General features: G+C 40.8%; 1 protein-coding gene across 1 annotated transcript in view; it reads left to right on the forward strand.

The window, feature by feature from the left end:
- The window catches only part of CCDC192 (coiled-coil domain containing 192), a 217,831-nt gene that overhangs the window by 105,096 nt on the left and 97,667 nt on the right, over nt 1-15,068 (forward strand).

The following is a 15,068-nucleotide window of genomic DNA, read 5'->3' on the forward strand; positions in this document are numbered from 1 at the left end:
CAGAGAACCCAGAAATAAACCCACAGCTCTATGGACAACTGATATTTGACAAAGCAGGTAAGGAAATACAATGGAGTCAAGACAGCCTCTTTAACAAATGGTGTTGGGAAAACTGGACAGCTAACTGCAAAAAAATGAAACTAGACCACCATTCACAAAAATAAACTCAGAATGGACCACCACACTCTTGTCTATATCCCTGAGTCTCATTTTATGTTTTGTGCAAACAACTGGTTCTCCTGAGTAGTCAAACAAGCCCATTCCTGAGGGTAGTCTGCCAATTGCTTAAGTCTCCTGTAAAGGTAAAACAACGGTGCGTGTCTTGAATCTGTAATATAATAACATCATCTAATCAATGAAGACAATGTGAGTGCACTAAAATAAAGTGGGAGTTAATGTGCTGCTCAGTGCTCCAGTCACCTAAAGGAGCCAGGGCGTATTTTACTTTCATACAGCTGGGAAAGGCAGATATTTAATTACTGCTAAAGTCGATATAAAAAAAACCAAAATGACATAGTTCCAATTTTTTTTCCTTCTCTTCAGCCAAAGTCTATCAACTGTCTCAGCATCTGCAACTTGAGAAAGGAGATAAAAATAATGATCATGCCTTTAAATCCTCTTTAAACTAACGTGATTTTTTTTTAAGTTAAGTTTAGTTATATCTATTTGGCCCTATAGTACATATTAGGTATGTATACACCCCATCTTATTTCACAAGAAATTCAGAGGGATTCTTAAATAGGTAGTACATTCACTGAAAGTAAAATATTGAAGAGAAAATTGGTCTCACACATCAGGAAATATCGCATATTATTCAAGCACTCAACCCAGAATGTGCAACGTTGCTACGTTCACGCTGACATTTTCTCTTTTGGAGCCTTTTCTCATCATGTTCCTTTTGCTAAGTTTCTAGGGATAAATTCTTTTTTTTTTTTAAAGATTTTTTTATTTATTCAATTTTCAGAGAGGAGAGAGAGAGAGAGAGAGAAAAGGGAGGAGCAGGAAGCATCAACTCCCATATGTGCCTTGACCAGGCAAGCCCAGGGTATCGAACAGGCGACCTCAGCGTTCCAGGTCGGTGCTTTATCCCACTACGCCACCGGTCAGGCCTAGGGATAAATTCTTAATCAACGTTCACAGTCAAGTTCCCATTGAGCCCTACCTACACTGAACAGTTATTTTCCGCCTTTGACTGCTGGATCCCTCCCATTGCCTTCCTCAGATAACACCTTGTGTTGTGGGGAATCTGGAGAAATTTCTCTCCCCTTATTGGAATGTGCTTCGTGTACAGCAACTGTGCTTTAGCTATGTGTAGGAACCACCCTGAAAAGTCTCCAAACATTCATTATTTGATACTGAATAATAAAAATTAGTTTTAGGGCAGAATCCATATAAAGTGTCTAAAATGTGAACTCAAAAAGCATTAGAAATATAAATATTTATTATCTGACTTTCATCCCTGTATACATAAGCAACCCAGTTCACTCTTGTTTCATCTCCTGATCCCTAATAGCCTTTCAAACTTAGCTCAGTTCATGGCCTCTGGGAAAATAATATTTGCACTTGGTGGTCCCTAGAGCATCTAGCACAGTATCATACATGTAGCTGACAGGATTTTTTGGAACCAGTATCTCTATAGCTGATGTGTAGTAAGTATTGACGAGGACAGAACAGTTACAGATAATGGGGTGCTTCAGTTTCACTTAGAGAGTTATGGTTACTGAGAGAATTCTAGATTGTTCAACTGAAAATGAAAAGATGCTACTAAAAAACATTTACTAATGAAGGATTCTGGGGAAACATCTCTTAGTTTTCAAGATACATTTTCATCACAGTAGTAACCATGAACGGACCCAGGAACTGAAAGCCACAATTGACAGAGGTTATTTTCTGAAGGTGGGAACACGCACCAAACGTCAGGAATGTGCAGTGGCCCCACGGGCTCTCTGAAATCCCCCCCTTTCTTCGGTTCGCTGTGACCTTTTCTAAGACTAAGCTTTGCTGGGCTGATTGCTTGCTGATTTTTCCTCTCCTATCAGTACTGAGAAGAGGTAAAAAGAAAATGAGATGGAGAGAGAGAACAACCCTGAAAGTGATTAGGTCACAATTCCTACTCTACAATTTCCACGTCCACAGTTTCTGTGTGCCCGCAGGTTAGACCCCATCACTGGAAAGCAGCGTCGTGTCCCGTGGATAGCCTCCACCTCCATGATGTGACCGGACTTGTACGGAGCAAAGGCCCTGTTCCTATGGCAACTCAACCTCAAACACACCAACTGCCTGGGCCTTTTCTAGTGAGGATGAAATCCCCTTCCAAAGAGGTGAAAAATTGCAAGGAGCAGCGCCACAGGAGGCCACAGGGTGTTCGCTTTGGGGAAATGTTTCCCAGCTGAGCTCAGGATTGCACAGACGCTTCCTACTCACCGCTCTTCTATATGCGGGGCATTGCTCTTCTCATTCTACTGATAAGCCGAGGAGAACATGATAACTTAAAAGAAAGTATAAATAGTTCTTGGAACCCTAAGATTTTATAAGGCAGTTTATTGCATGTGCTTATGGTGAAACCTGGCAACAAACTAGGTGTTCAATTATAGACACCTTTGCACTAGTAAATGAGACGGCTATTAAAGTCCTGGTCTCAGCACATGTAATAACGTGGGAAAATGTTCACCATATAATGCTAAATGAAGAGAGATGCAAAACTGCAACACTTGTATGTAACCAATACTATAAATATATATATGAATGTGCACAAGGAAGAAAAAAGTCAGAAAAAAATAAACCAAAATGTTGGCAAGAGTAATAATAGCTCAGTAGGATTCAAGTTGATTTACATTTCTTCCCCAAATTTTCTGCTTCTATAGTGACTATATATTAACTTTTAAATCACAAAATGAAAATAATCATTGGTTTTTAAAATGATACATTTAACTATAACCATAAAGAGAAAATTATGGTAAAAAAGAAGGATAGCAGCCCTGGCCGGTGTCTCAGTGGACAGAGCGTCGGCCTGCCATATGATGTCCCAGGTTCAATTCCCTATCAGAGCACACAAGAGAAGTGACCATCTGCTTCTCCTCCCCTCCCTCTCCCCCTTCTTTTCCACTTTCCCTCCAACACCCATTGGCTCAGTTGGTCCGAGCACATCAGCCTCAGGCACTAAAAATAGCTCAGTACTCAAGCATCAGCCCCAAGCAGGGGTTGCTGGGTGGATACTGATTGGGGCACATGTGGAAGTCTGTCTCACTATCTCTCTTCCTCTCACTTAAAAAAAGAAAAAAAGAAAAGAAAAGAAAAGAATGATAAAGAAAAATAACAAGGATCACTGCCCCAAGTCGTTGTCAAGAGTTTGGGCTCCAGAATCAGACTGGATGGCTTCATGGCCTTAGATTAACTTCTCTGAGCTGAGCTTGTGCTTCTTTGTCAGTTGAGTGGGGATATGACATTTTATCAACTTTAAGATTCCCTGGATTGGCCTGACCAGGCGGTGGCGCAGTGGATAGAGCGTCGGACTGGGATGCGAAAGACCCAGGTTCAAGACTTTGAGGTCACCAGCATGAGTGCAGGCTCATCTGGCTTGAGCAAAAAACTCACCAGCTTGGACCCAAGGTCACTGGCTCAAGCAAAGGGTTACTCAGTCTGCTGAAGGCCCACGGTCAAGGCACATATGAGAAAGCAATCAATGAACAATTAAGGTGTCTCAATGCAAAACTGATGATTGATGCTTCTCATCTCTCTCCATTTCTGTCTGTCTGTCCCTATCTCTCTCTCTCTCTCTCTCTCTCTCTCTCTCTCTCTGTCCCTATAAGATTCCCTGGATTGTAACATGCATGCACCATCATTTTATATGCTGGAAAGATTTTTATAAATGCTGCCAATACTCCATTTTAAGCCACATTCCTAGTTCAGAAATGTGAAATAAATATATTGCAAAAAATCAATGAAATATGATCATATTTATACCTACTTAATAAGATTTTATAAAGATTGAATAAAATAATGTATGTGAAATTCTTGAAAAAATTATGGCAAACAATGCTTAACAGCTATGAGCCATATGGCAGACTCACCTGGGATGGCTAAGACAGACCCTGTGGGTGAAGGCACAGATTTCGGTTTGAGAGGTCTGAGGATGGCAGGTAGATTGACATGGAAAAAGTGTGAATGTGGCTGAGCACATAAGAAGAGTAGCCCTCGTCATGAAGACCTGAAACCAGAGTACCCTACCCTTGCTCGATGAGGTACGACAACCACACGGAGAAAATAGAGCCATCGTTTTAGAAAGCAATATTGCAGAGTCCCAAAACTTGACACTCTCAAATAACTGTGTAAGAAGTTAGATGCTGAGGTTTAAAGAAAGAAAAAGAGGAAGAAAATTTGAGGTGGAGTGGCTAAAGTATTGCAAACATCAGATTATCTTATGTATCCCCTGTACCTACCTGTTGAGTAACCACAAGACACGGAGCGCCCTGCAGTTGCACAGGTGTGGAGAGAAGAAACTCAAGGAAAAAGCACGTTCACAGTCTCTTTCCTTAAGGACTTTCCTAACAACTGAACAAAATAAAGACGTACATGTAGGAGTACTTGGCAATTTACCTGCCTATGACAGGAAGCATAAATTGTAGCAGAACTGAATAAAGATAACTGCAAAAGTGTAGACATGCTAAAAAATATATTTTATTAAGTCATTTCACATTTCTTGAGCTACAAGTCTCTTCAAGCACTTTTTTACATAAAAAGAACCTATTGTGGCTGAAGATAAAGTATTCATGATTATTTTGATTTAAGAGCAATCATAATAATAAAAGAGTTATTAAAAGCATTTAAAAAGCAATATGTTTCATCATATTGGTCCCTTAAAAGATAAACCTGTTATGTTTTTATTTACTCACGTATAAAGCACCTACCAAATATTTACCATGTGGATGCTTAAGTCAGATGAGTATCAAAGTGCTGGCAAAAGCCACAGACAAGGAAATGAGGCAAAGAATGTTGACCAAGCAGGAGAAATTCAGCAGTCAGACAGAACGCTGACCATTGACCCTTTTCAAGTTTTGTATAGAACAAATCTTGTATAGAAACAAGACCTGTCCTGGAAGTGGTCCAGAAAACTGAAATACTCTATGGTGCCAGGAATCATGAGGTCAAAGGGAAAAAGGAACTGTTGAAAGCTATTTTCATGTGCTTCTAGCAGGCAAATCTGTTTTAGAGCACAGAATAGCAGCCATAGTGGGATCCGTAATGAGCTCCAAGCTGATGGTGAATTTTGTGGCTCAAGAGAACGAAGCAAGTGATTTTGGAATATATGGCCATTTAGGAAGAGCTAAGTCCTTCAGAATATTCCTCCACCTCCCAGAGATCATAATGCCTTCTTTTCAGGAGAAAGCTTCATCAGAGTCCATCAGGTGGAGTTAAAGAGAATGACTGATGCTCAACACTTTTCACAGGTGTTGATCTGAAAAGAGCGATTTTAAAATTAGCATTGGTGCTTGCCAATTTTGTGCTTTGTTTTTTAGTTTAGTTTTTAGGACAGAATCTTTCAGGTTTTTCATAAAATGATAGACTTTTTTTTTGAATCCTAGAGTGAAGGGCTTCATCGATCTTCCTGTCCTGCATTATTCCATGCAATGCCCCTGGGGGAGGAAGGGCTGCTGAGGTCAGGGAGAAAGGCGGCCTCTGGGAGTCCTGCAGAGCTGCTGCAACATACGCTCACCCTCCTCCCTTGATTTCACTGAGAACAAAAACAATTGTACAACCTGTGTGTGGGGGGTGACTCTCACTTTCAATTAGCAATAAAAGCCTTGTAGTGGGTGACTGCCCCCAATGGGGGATCAATAAGCATGTCTTTGTATGGGCAGTTTTAACCTTTAGACCCAAGGGCACACACTCATATTTTACAGAGGCCAGGCATGTCACATAAACAAACTGAGGGATGTGGGGTGAAAAACTCATTTGAGCAAGTGCTGTGATGAATGTTGACTGACACTTGGCCTCAACGTAAACGATAGAGCAGGGGTCTCCAAACTACGGCCCGTGGGCCACATGCGGCCCCCTGAGGCCATTTATCCGGCCCCCGCCGCACTTCTGGAAGGGGCACCTCTTTCATTGGTGGTCAGTGAGAGGAGCATAGTTCCCATTTAAATACTGGTCAGTTTGTTGATTTAAATTTACTTGTTCTTTATTTTAAATATTGTATTTGTTCCCATTTTGTTTTGTTTTTTTACTTTAAAATAAGATATGTGCAGTGTGCATAGGGATTTGTTCATAGTTTTTTTTATAGTCCGGCCCTCCAATGGTCTGAGGGACAGTGAACTGGCCCCCTGTGTAAAAAGTTTGGGGACCCCTGCGATAGAGGGAATGTTTTAAAGGGGCAGCCACCGCTCTGCTCCCACTGATCGCTGTCTGAGAAATGGGGGCCCAACCGTAGTTCCTCTGAATTTTCATCTGACGTTGGCTTCAGGAGCGTGCGGCCTATGCAGTCTCACCAGGCATGTACTTTAGAAGGGCTCACACTTGCTTTAACGCTCCACTATTACAAAATTCTTAATAACTTTTGAACAAGGATATATGCATTTTTATTTGGTACTGGACCCCGTAAAGATGTAACCGGTTCTATTTTCAAGAGATGCGTGCATCCATAGTTTTCTGTAACATATTCTAATTTTTAAATATTGGCAATTATTTTAGACTTTAAAATGTAGTGAATGCTACACATTTGCAAGCTAAGTGGTCTTAGGAGCGGGCATATTCTAGAGTTTTGGAACTTAGAGTTGTGAGCTCTTCGATGCAACCTGGCCAATCCCCTCATCCTCCAGATAAGGGAACAGTCGCAAGGGACGAAAACAGAAACAGGCTGTCTGTCATATCTAACACCCTGTTGGGAGCAGCTATTGCCGGACACAAGGCATATGAGTTCTATGGCATCTGGGACAGTGTGCTCTCTGCTTTGTCACCTCAATTATCAGATGGTCATTCTACCAAAAAAAGATTCTTACATCTTTTGGAGGCTTATATATTTTTCTCAGTGGTTTTATTAAAATTTACCCAATAATTACCCAAATAATTAACATCTCTTGACTTAGCCAGGGATCTGGGCCTTGCTAGGACCCAGCCTGTTACCGGAAGTACACTACCAATGTGACCTGAGAGCTGTCAGCTTTTATGTGAGCAACTGTTTTCTTTCCTCCTCTCTTTATGCCGCTGGCTTTGGTAACACTCTGTGTGATGGAAGAAGGGGAAAATAGCACGCACAAATGTGTAATCATATTCTGGCGTGACTGTTTAATTTCCCTTATTATTGGCACCCTGGGGATGTGTTCATTCCTGGATTACCAGATACTATATGACGAATTTTAGTTTTGTCTTTTCAAGAGTTCCCCAGATTATACTTCTTTCCCTTTATGCCCCCCGTTCTGTATCTTTCACCCAGCACGGTTCTATGGCGTCCTATTTCTAAGAAAACCTTGGTGGGCTATTAGTAATTGAATGTGTGCTTTGACAGACCCTGGAATGAGCAATGATTATATTTCTAACAGTGAAATCTTATACCCGAAGCCACCAGTATAATTATTTCAGCATTGTGTGCCTCAAAAATCTCGTTTTCAAAATAGATTAAACTTTTTGATGGAGTAGTAGAATTTAGAGAAAACTTAATTAAAAGACATTGTGATGGATCAGACAGAAAAGTCTTCAGGAATGGATTTGACAGACCTCACAGTAAAATGTCACGAACAAATCACCTGTGCCTTGAATATAACAGAGCCCCAGTCCCTGCCAGATTAAGGGTGTGATTCAATGTAGGCAGTTTTTCTTTGGAATGCTCACCCTGCCCTGTGAGGGTATCGGTGCAGCCTCAGCTCACGACGGGTGACCCAGTGGGTCTCTGACACCCAGTGCTACACTCGATTTCCCTGTCGCAGAGACAAAGGCTGGGGAGGACAGGCTACGTGGCCGACAAGTGAGCTGTTTTGGGGACGCAGCAGGATGTGGATGGTGTGGCTGCTCTTTGTGCATTCAGGGTGGCAGCCTGCCGGGCCACTTGGCCAGCATTGCCCTGTGTTTGTTCCTTTGTTGTTTCGTACCATGTGGTGCCGGCAATATCCTGGCAGCTGACACCATCAGCAGGTGCTCCTAAAATACCAAGTAACCCTGGGAAGACAGGAGGAAATAATGTTTGTGGCCACACAGGGCCTTGTGCCACCATTTCACAGGGCCTTGTCTTTTGTTATTTGTTTATTATTTTTAAGCCAAAAGGTGCCACCCTTCTCTTTCTGGTTCTTTGAAGGCAGCAAAACTTCACTGCTTTTCTCTGTTCTTAAGAAGTGTCATGTGTGCAAGATAAATAACCCCAAGATAATAAGAGGGAGCTGGACTGACTTGAAAAGGCCACATTTGGAATAAAACAAGCGAGTACCACATTCCAAGCAAAGCAGGAAAGATAAAGTTTTCATTTTAAAAAATAACTACTATCGCCCTGACCGGCTGGCTCAGTGGTAGAGCATCGGCCCAGCATGTGGAAGTCCCAGGTTCGATTCCCAGACAGGGCACACAGGAGAAGCACCCATCTGCTTCGTCCCCCTTCCCCCTCTCCTTCCTCTATCTCTTTCTCTTTCCCTCCTGCAGCCAAGGCTCCATTGGAGCAAAGTTGGCCCAGGCACTGAGGATGGCTCCATAGCCTCCACCTCAGGCTCTGGTTGCAATGGAGCAATGCCTCAGATGGGCAGAGCATCACACCTTGATGGGATACCAGATTGATTCCAGTTGGGCACATATGGGAGTCTGTCTCTCTGCCTCCCAGCTTCTTACTTTGGAAAAATACAAAAAAAAAAAAAAATAGCTACTATCACCTGACCAGTGGTGGCACAGTGGATAGACCATTGACCTGGGATGCTGAGTTCTCAGATTCAAAACCTGCAGATTGCCAGCTTGAGCACGGGGTCGCTGGCTTGAGTGTAGGATCATAGATATGATCCTATGGTCAATGGCTTGAACCCAAAGGTCATTGGCTTGAGCAAGGGGTCACTGGCTCAGTTTGAGTGCCCCCCCACCATGCAAGGCATGTAGGAAAAGCAATCAATGAACAACTAAAGTGGCAAAACTATGATGTTTCTCATCTCTCTCCCTTCTTGTCTGTCTGTCTGTCTCTCTCTCTCTCTCTCTCTCTCTCTAGCTTAAAAAAAAGAAAGAAAAGAAAGAAATAGCTGCTATCATCTAAAGACAGTATGTTATGATTGTCATTCCTGGTTGAGTTCAGTGTGTTATTCTTCAAGGATGTATGATGTTCACATGCAGACCATAAGAAAGACTGTATTCAGGACCCAGCCATAATAAGCAGACCTAAGCCATTATGTACATGACCAGTGAACTATTCCTATTTACCTACATGTTTTAGACTTGTTTTCTTAGTGAAAAGTACTGTAGTCCAATAAGAGTACCCCTCAAGCATATCTGGGACAGGCAGTGGCTTCTGGGAGTTGATGACTTGAGGATGAAAGCAATATCAACTATCCATAGTTCAATCTCATATCCATATTTACTTCAAAATATCAAATCTATGGGATGGAGTCATCTTTCTGTCAAAATCTGGTCTCTTACCCTGACCTGATAGCTTGGTTGGTTAGAGCAATCAATGAACTAAAGTGTCGCAACGAAAAACTGATGATTGATGCTTCTCATCTCTCTCTGTTCCTGTCTTTCTTTCCCTATCTGTCCCTCTCTCTGACTCTCTGTCTGTCTGTCTCTATATTAAAAAAAAAAAAAAAAAAAAGAACGTAATCAAGTATTTAGGATGATTTACCCAGTGTGAATTGTCCCCAAGGAATAATGTTCTTTACACTTTATATGGAAAAATCTTATTAATTTATAATCTTACAAATTAGTTAAAACCTGAAAATGCCCTGGGATATTTAATTTCATACAATCAGTCAAACACTTTTATGCACTCAACACTGTTGGACCAGTCGTGGAGACTGGAGTCATTCTAGGGAGGGTGGAGGGGTGAATGGGAGAGGACACGTGGAAATAGTGAGAGTAGATAACTCCTTCTGGAGGTTTGGTTTAAAAGGCTACCTAGAGGGAGGTGGTTCATTGGTTAATTTGTTTTTAAGACAGGAAAGTTTTATGCATGTTTATAACTGTTAAGAATAAACCTAGAGAGTGGTGGTTTAAAGAGATGGGAGAAGGGATAATCAAAAGGGAAAAGTCAGGTGGTGACCAAACAATACAATATACAGATGATATATTATAGAATTGTGCACCTGAAATCTATACAATTTTACTAATGTCACCCCAATAAATTCAATTAAAAAGTTTAAAAAAAAGAAGAAGAAGAGAAAAGGGGAAAAGTCCCTTTGAAGGCAAGAGGAGATGGGACCCAGAGCTCCCAAGGGCAGTGGGGAGGCAGGAGCCACATGCAGATGGAGGGCACCTCTTCCATTGTGACTGCAGGTCAGGGGGAAAGGTCAGAAGCCAAGGCAAGTAACTCTGTGGACTTTGGGGCCTGAATTGGAGGAAGCTCTTGTCTGACTTGTTTGAGTTTTCGCCCCTCTGTGTAGGCGAGCAAGTTCATCCGTAGAGAGTAAGAGAGACTAGTTAGTTTAGGAGATTTATGAATAGTATTGATGGCCTGACCTGGCTACTGTTGAAAAGAAGAGCAAGCTGCAAGAGAGGCTCAGAAGAATTGCTGGGCCATTTTGAGAACTCAGTTGAGATTAGAAACCAACACTACCTAGTGTCACTAAAATGCAAGATTGTGAGGTTTTCTCCCACGGAACTCAGCAGCAACGATGTGACAAGGATACAGGGAGTCTGGGGGCTGTTGTGGGCACAGCAGGATGATGAAGGAAAATTAAGGATGATATCGAGAAGGGTTGAAGTGACAAACCACAAAAACCACACTGGACAGACTTGACTTAGCTCAAGTAGGCGGCACTTGATTTTTATTTCTTTATTTTTAAAGATTTTATTCAATTTTCAGAGAGGAAAGAGAGAAAGAGAGAGAGAGAGAAGGAAAGAGAGGGGGGGGAAGGGGGAGGAGCAGTAAGTATCAACTCCATATGTGCCTTGACCAGGCAAGCCCAGGGTTTCGAACAGGCGACCTCTGTGTTCCAAGTCAACTCTTTATCCCACTGCACCGCCACAGGTCAGGCAGGAGGTGGCATTTGAGATAACTTGCACAACCCTTTTAGTTAACAAATAAGGAAACTGAAGCTTGGTGAGGTATGTTTAACCACAGATTTTTCTGAAGATCTTGTCATAAAACAAATCATTTTAATGTATTTCCCAGCTTCCCATATGACTATGTAATAAATGAGGATGTCATTGTTGAGAAAAACCTTGGCTTCCAGTGGATAAACAGAGAAAACAGTATGTAATAAAAGATAATAAATCTACAAATTTTCAGACCTTTTTAGTATACAAAAATTATGCCAAGTCAAGAGGAACATATGCATGCTATACACATTAACTGTACAAAAGTTTTCCATGTACCTTAACATTCCTAAGGAGTGAAATAGACTTCCTATGAGTCTGAAATTAATATCCTAGCTATTTTACTTAGGATATAACTCCTATAAAAACCAGAACTTTTGTATTTCCTGCAACAGTATCCCCAGAACCTAAAACAGAACCTGGACGAGTAGGAATTCAGTATTTGTTGAATGAATACATACATTTAACAAGAATGACTTCTCCCTTTGACCTCCTATAGGAAACTTAGAGTCAAAATTGGACTTCTTTTGTACCCATTCTCACCCCACATACCCTTACCCCCACAAAAGCACCTCATCTTTCTCTGTGTTACCTATTTAGGTTAAAGGTATTTCCATCCACCTAGACACAACAACAACATGGGAAACATCAGTGATTCTTCCCTTACTCCCATTCCTAGAACTAGTTGGTTTCCATCTTCTATTAATTCTATCTTGGAAAAAGTTTGATCAATACTTTCCCCTCAGAGCATTCCCACAGCCCTGCTCTATGTATGCCTTTATCATTTCTCAAGTTGATAATTAAATTGGTCCTACATTTAGGTTCCCTGACCTAAATTTTTCCTCCATTGGTCCAATGTTATTTCCAAATGCCCATCCACTGGATAAAAATATGACTCATTATTTTCTACAGATTAAATTTCCTTAGTGTGGCCTCTAAGGATTTGCATAATCAAATTCCTTGTTAAGCTTTGGGTTTTGTCCACTTTGCACTTTTGCCATTCAAAATTGGTCTATACATTCACAATTCTCTGCTTTTTCTCATGCTGGCTTCCTCGGTTCAGGATACTTTTGCCTTCTAGCCCATCTGATAAAAATCATAATGATTCTTCACATTTTTCCTTTATTATTAACTCATGTTTCAATAAGCTACTTCACTTGAAATTTATGTAGTGACTACTAGTTACTTTTTTGCTACTGATATTTCTTTAAAAAAAATAACCCCACTATTTTTAAAAGATGTAAAACCATATTAGTGATATGATATTAAGAGAAAAATGTAATTTAAAACTAATATTTAAACCCAATATAACAATGAACATAAATATAAACAGATAAGATTTTTTATTTTCTGCATAATTAGATTAAAACAAGTCAAATAACTATAAATAAGATGTCATTTTGCATCTCTCTGGTTGGCAAAATATAAAAAAGTTAGATTTAAAAAACAGCAAGGAGATAGGCACTCTTAAATATATTGTGAGATTGTAAATTGGTATAACTTTTCTGAAAGAAAATTTAATATCCTTCAAATTTTTAAATTCAGGTACCAATTGGTATTTAAGAGAAAATCTCCTTTGTAGACCTGTTTCTTTCTAACTCCTCCATTGACCCCATTTTTTTTTTCTTGTTAATAATGGGGATTCAGACGGGAGCAAGATCCTAATGGGAACGGGTAGGTGCTTCAGTGAATAAATCTTGATCACCTGGATTATGTGCCAGAAATTTTTTTTCGAGACAATGTGGTTTGTGTTTGAAAAAATAAAAATAAAAAGGTCCATGAAGGGTTCAAGCTATCCACAGCCAGAAGTTTCAAAATGTCTGGTCAGGAAATGGGAAACAGGATTTGTCTTCAGGCAACACGCGTTAATATGTGTGTGCTGACCATAGCTGAGAAGATTTGAAGAAGGTGGTTGGAATACTGAAGACAGTCCTTTTGCAGTGTGTGTATCAGTGATAGCAGCAAAGGGTAGCTGGGTGAGTAAAGATCCCTCATCCCTCAAACCACCCATGATAAAAAGACGAGCTAACCTAGAACTGTGCTTTCTATACAAACACAGGCCCACAGCCATGCCCGGCCACACTCTTCCATCTGGATGAGTAGCCCCAAAGCCTCTCATCTAGAAATTCCGGAGCCACTACTGGGGCTCCTAAAGACCTGAGTTGAACATCTCTCACAACATCACTGGCAGATCGAATCACAGGATTCAACAAGATGTGACAGAGTGAGGTCTGGCCTTTTTGTCTGTGTCTTTGTTTTAACTGGACATAAATGAAACACAGGAATTTAAACTTAGGAAGAAAACATACATCCACTCTAATTCATCTTCCTTTAGTAAGTCCACTGTAAAATAAAATTCTCTTTTATTCTTTTCTATTTAAGTTGATTTTCTTTTTCTACATATTTGATGGCCAAACTGTTGAGTGACTGCTGTTTTCTTGTCTTTGTTGGTTCTTTCTTATGGTTCCAGTCTAGGAAGCATTTCTGTGTCTTCCTAGAATTGTCCTACAATAAACCCTCAACATGGTCACACTTTCTCAGTCCTTTTATTCTGAAGGTCATCAACAATTCCATCACAGATGGACTATAGAGTTTAGCCATTGGCCATCCTGCGAGTGAACTCTGGACCCTCAGTTCCTTGGATCTGTTTCTATTTCCATACTTTCCTTTTGGGGGCCCGTGTTTGCCTCTTGTCCTTTGGCTTCCCAATACCTGACCTTACGTCCACTAGCCTCCCTTCTTTCTTCCTGGAAAGTCTGCTTTGCTTTTCTTCCTGGAGTCAGCCTGTCACAGCAACTAACAGCCCGGACCCGGAGCAAGCATTCTAGGGTTGAAAAGCCATCTCTACCACTTAGCGGGTGTGATCACTTACCTAAACTCTGCAACTCATCTTGGCCAATCTTCGGTGCCTCAATTTCCTCAACTGCAAAATTAGGATGCTAATAAAAGTTTCTGCCATGTAGAATTCTTTAGAGTTTCTCATGACATATTATATGTACAGTGCTTAGAACAAACAGTACCTGACATAGAGAAAACACAGAGTAAGTATCAACTTTCATTACTCCAATAACAGTTCTGTGAAGAAAGGCAGTATCTACTGTTTAAATTGAATCTTCACGTGGAAGATAGAATATACAACAGGAGCAATTCACAACCTACACTGACATTAAGGCTTTTATAGAAACTTTAGATGTCTTTGCTAACCTCTTACTTGAATTTAGTTGAAATTATTATGTACAGATTGCTTGATTATGCCCTACTACTGTAGTCAGAATTCCCACCTACAATTCTCCTTCATGGTACTTGCAGCCCAGCCACAGCCCTCAACCCACAGGGTAGGATGCTGGTTGCTTGTGGCTCATTGCCAGTGTCACATGCTGATCTAGGGCAGTCACTGGTCTGGTCAGCCCTGGCTCATCTCTGTGCTAGAGAATTTCTGGTAGATAACCTCAGCTATCCAAGATGCAGAAAGAGCAGGCTTTCCTGGTATGTGGTGGTGATTTCACTGGCCCTGAGAGAATTTTTCTCTGTTTCCTACTAGTACCTAAATTGCATCAGAGATTAATCTTCTTGGCCTACAATTTGTAAAAGTCAAAATTTCACCAGATGATTTATTTATGCCTGGCTTGGGTTGGAGACACATAGACCCATGAGATGTGGGGAGAGGTATAAAGTAGAGAGAAAGGAAACATTCAACTTCTCAGTAATATATTTTCCTAAAGCCAGTCCTCTATTTCCTAGACTGACTGAAGACTGACAGCTTCGTTTTACTAGTCTAAGAAAAATTCCTTGTGAAGAAGAATCTCTCATGACAGGACTCGGAAAATCCCAGTAAGATCCTTCAAATCTTGAGTCAAAAT

This window comes from Saccopteryx bilineata, chromosome 4 (genome assembly GCF_036850765.1).
Source record: "Saccopteryx bilineata isolate mSacBil1 chromosome 4, mSacBil1_pri_phased_curated, whole genome shotgun sequence".
In the NCBI taxonomy this organism is placed as follows: domain Eukaryota; kingdom Metazoa; phylum Chordata; class Mammalia; order Chiroptera; family Emballonuridae; genus Saccopteryx; species Saccopteryx bilineata.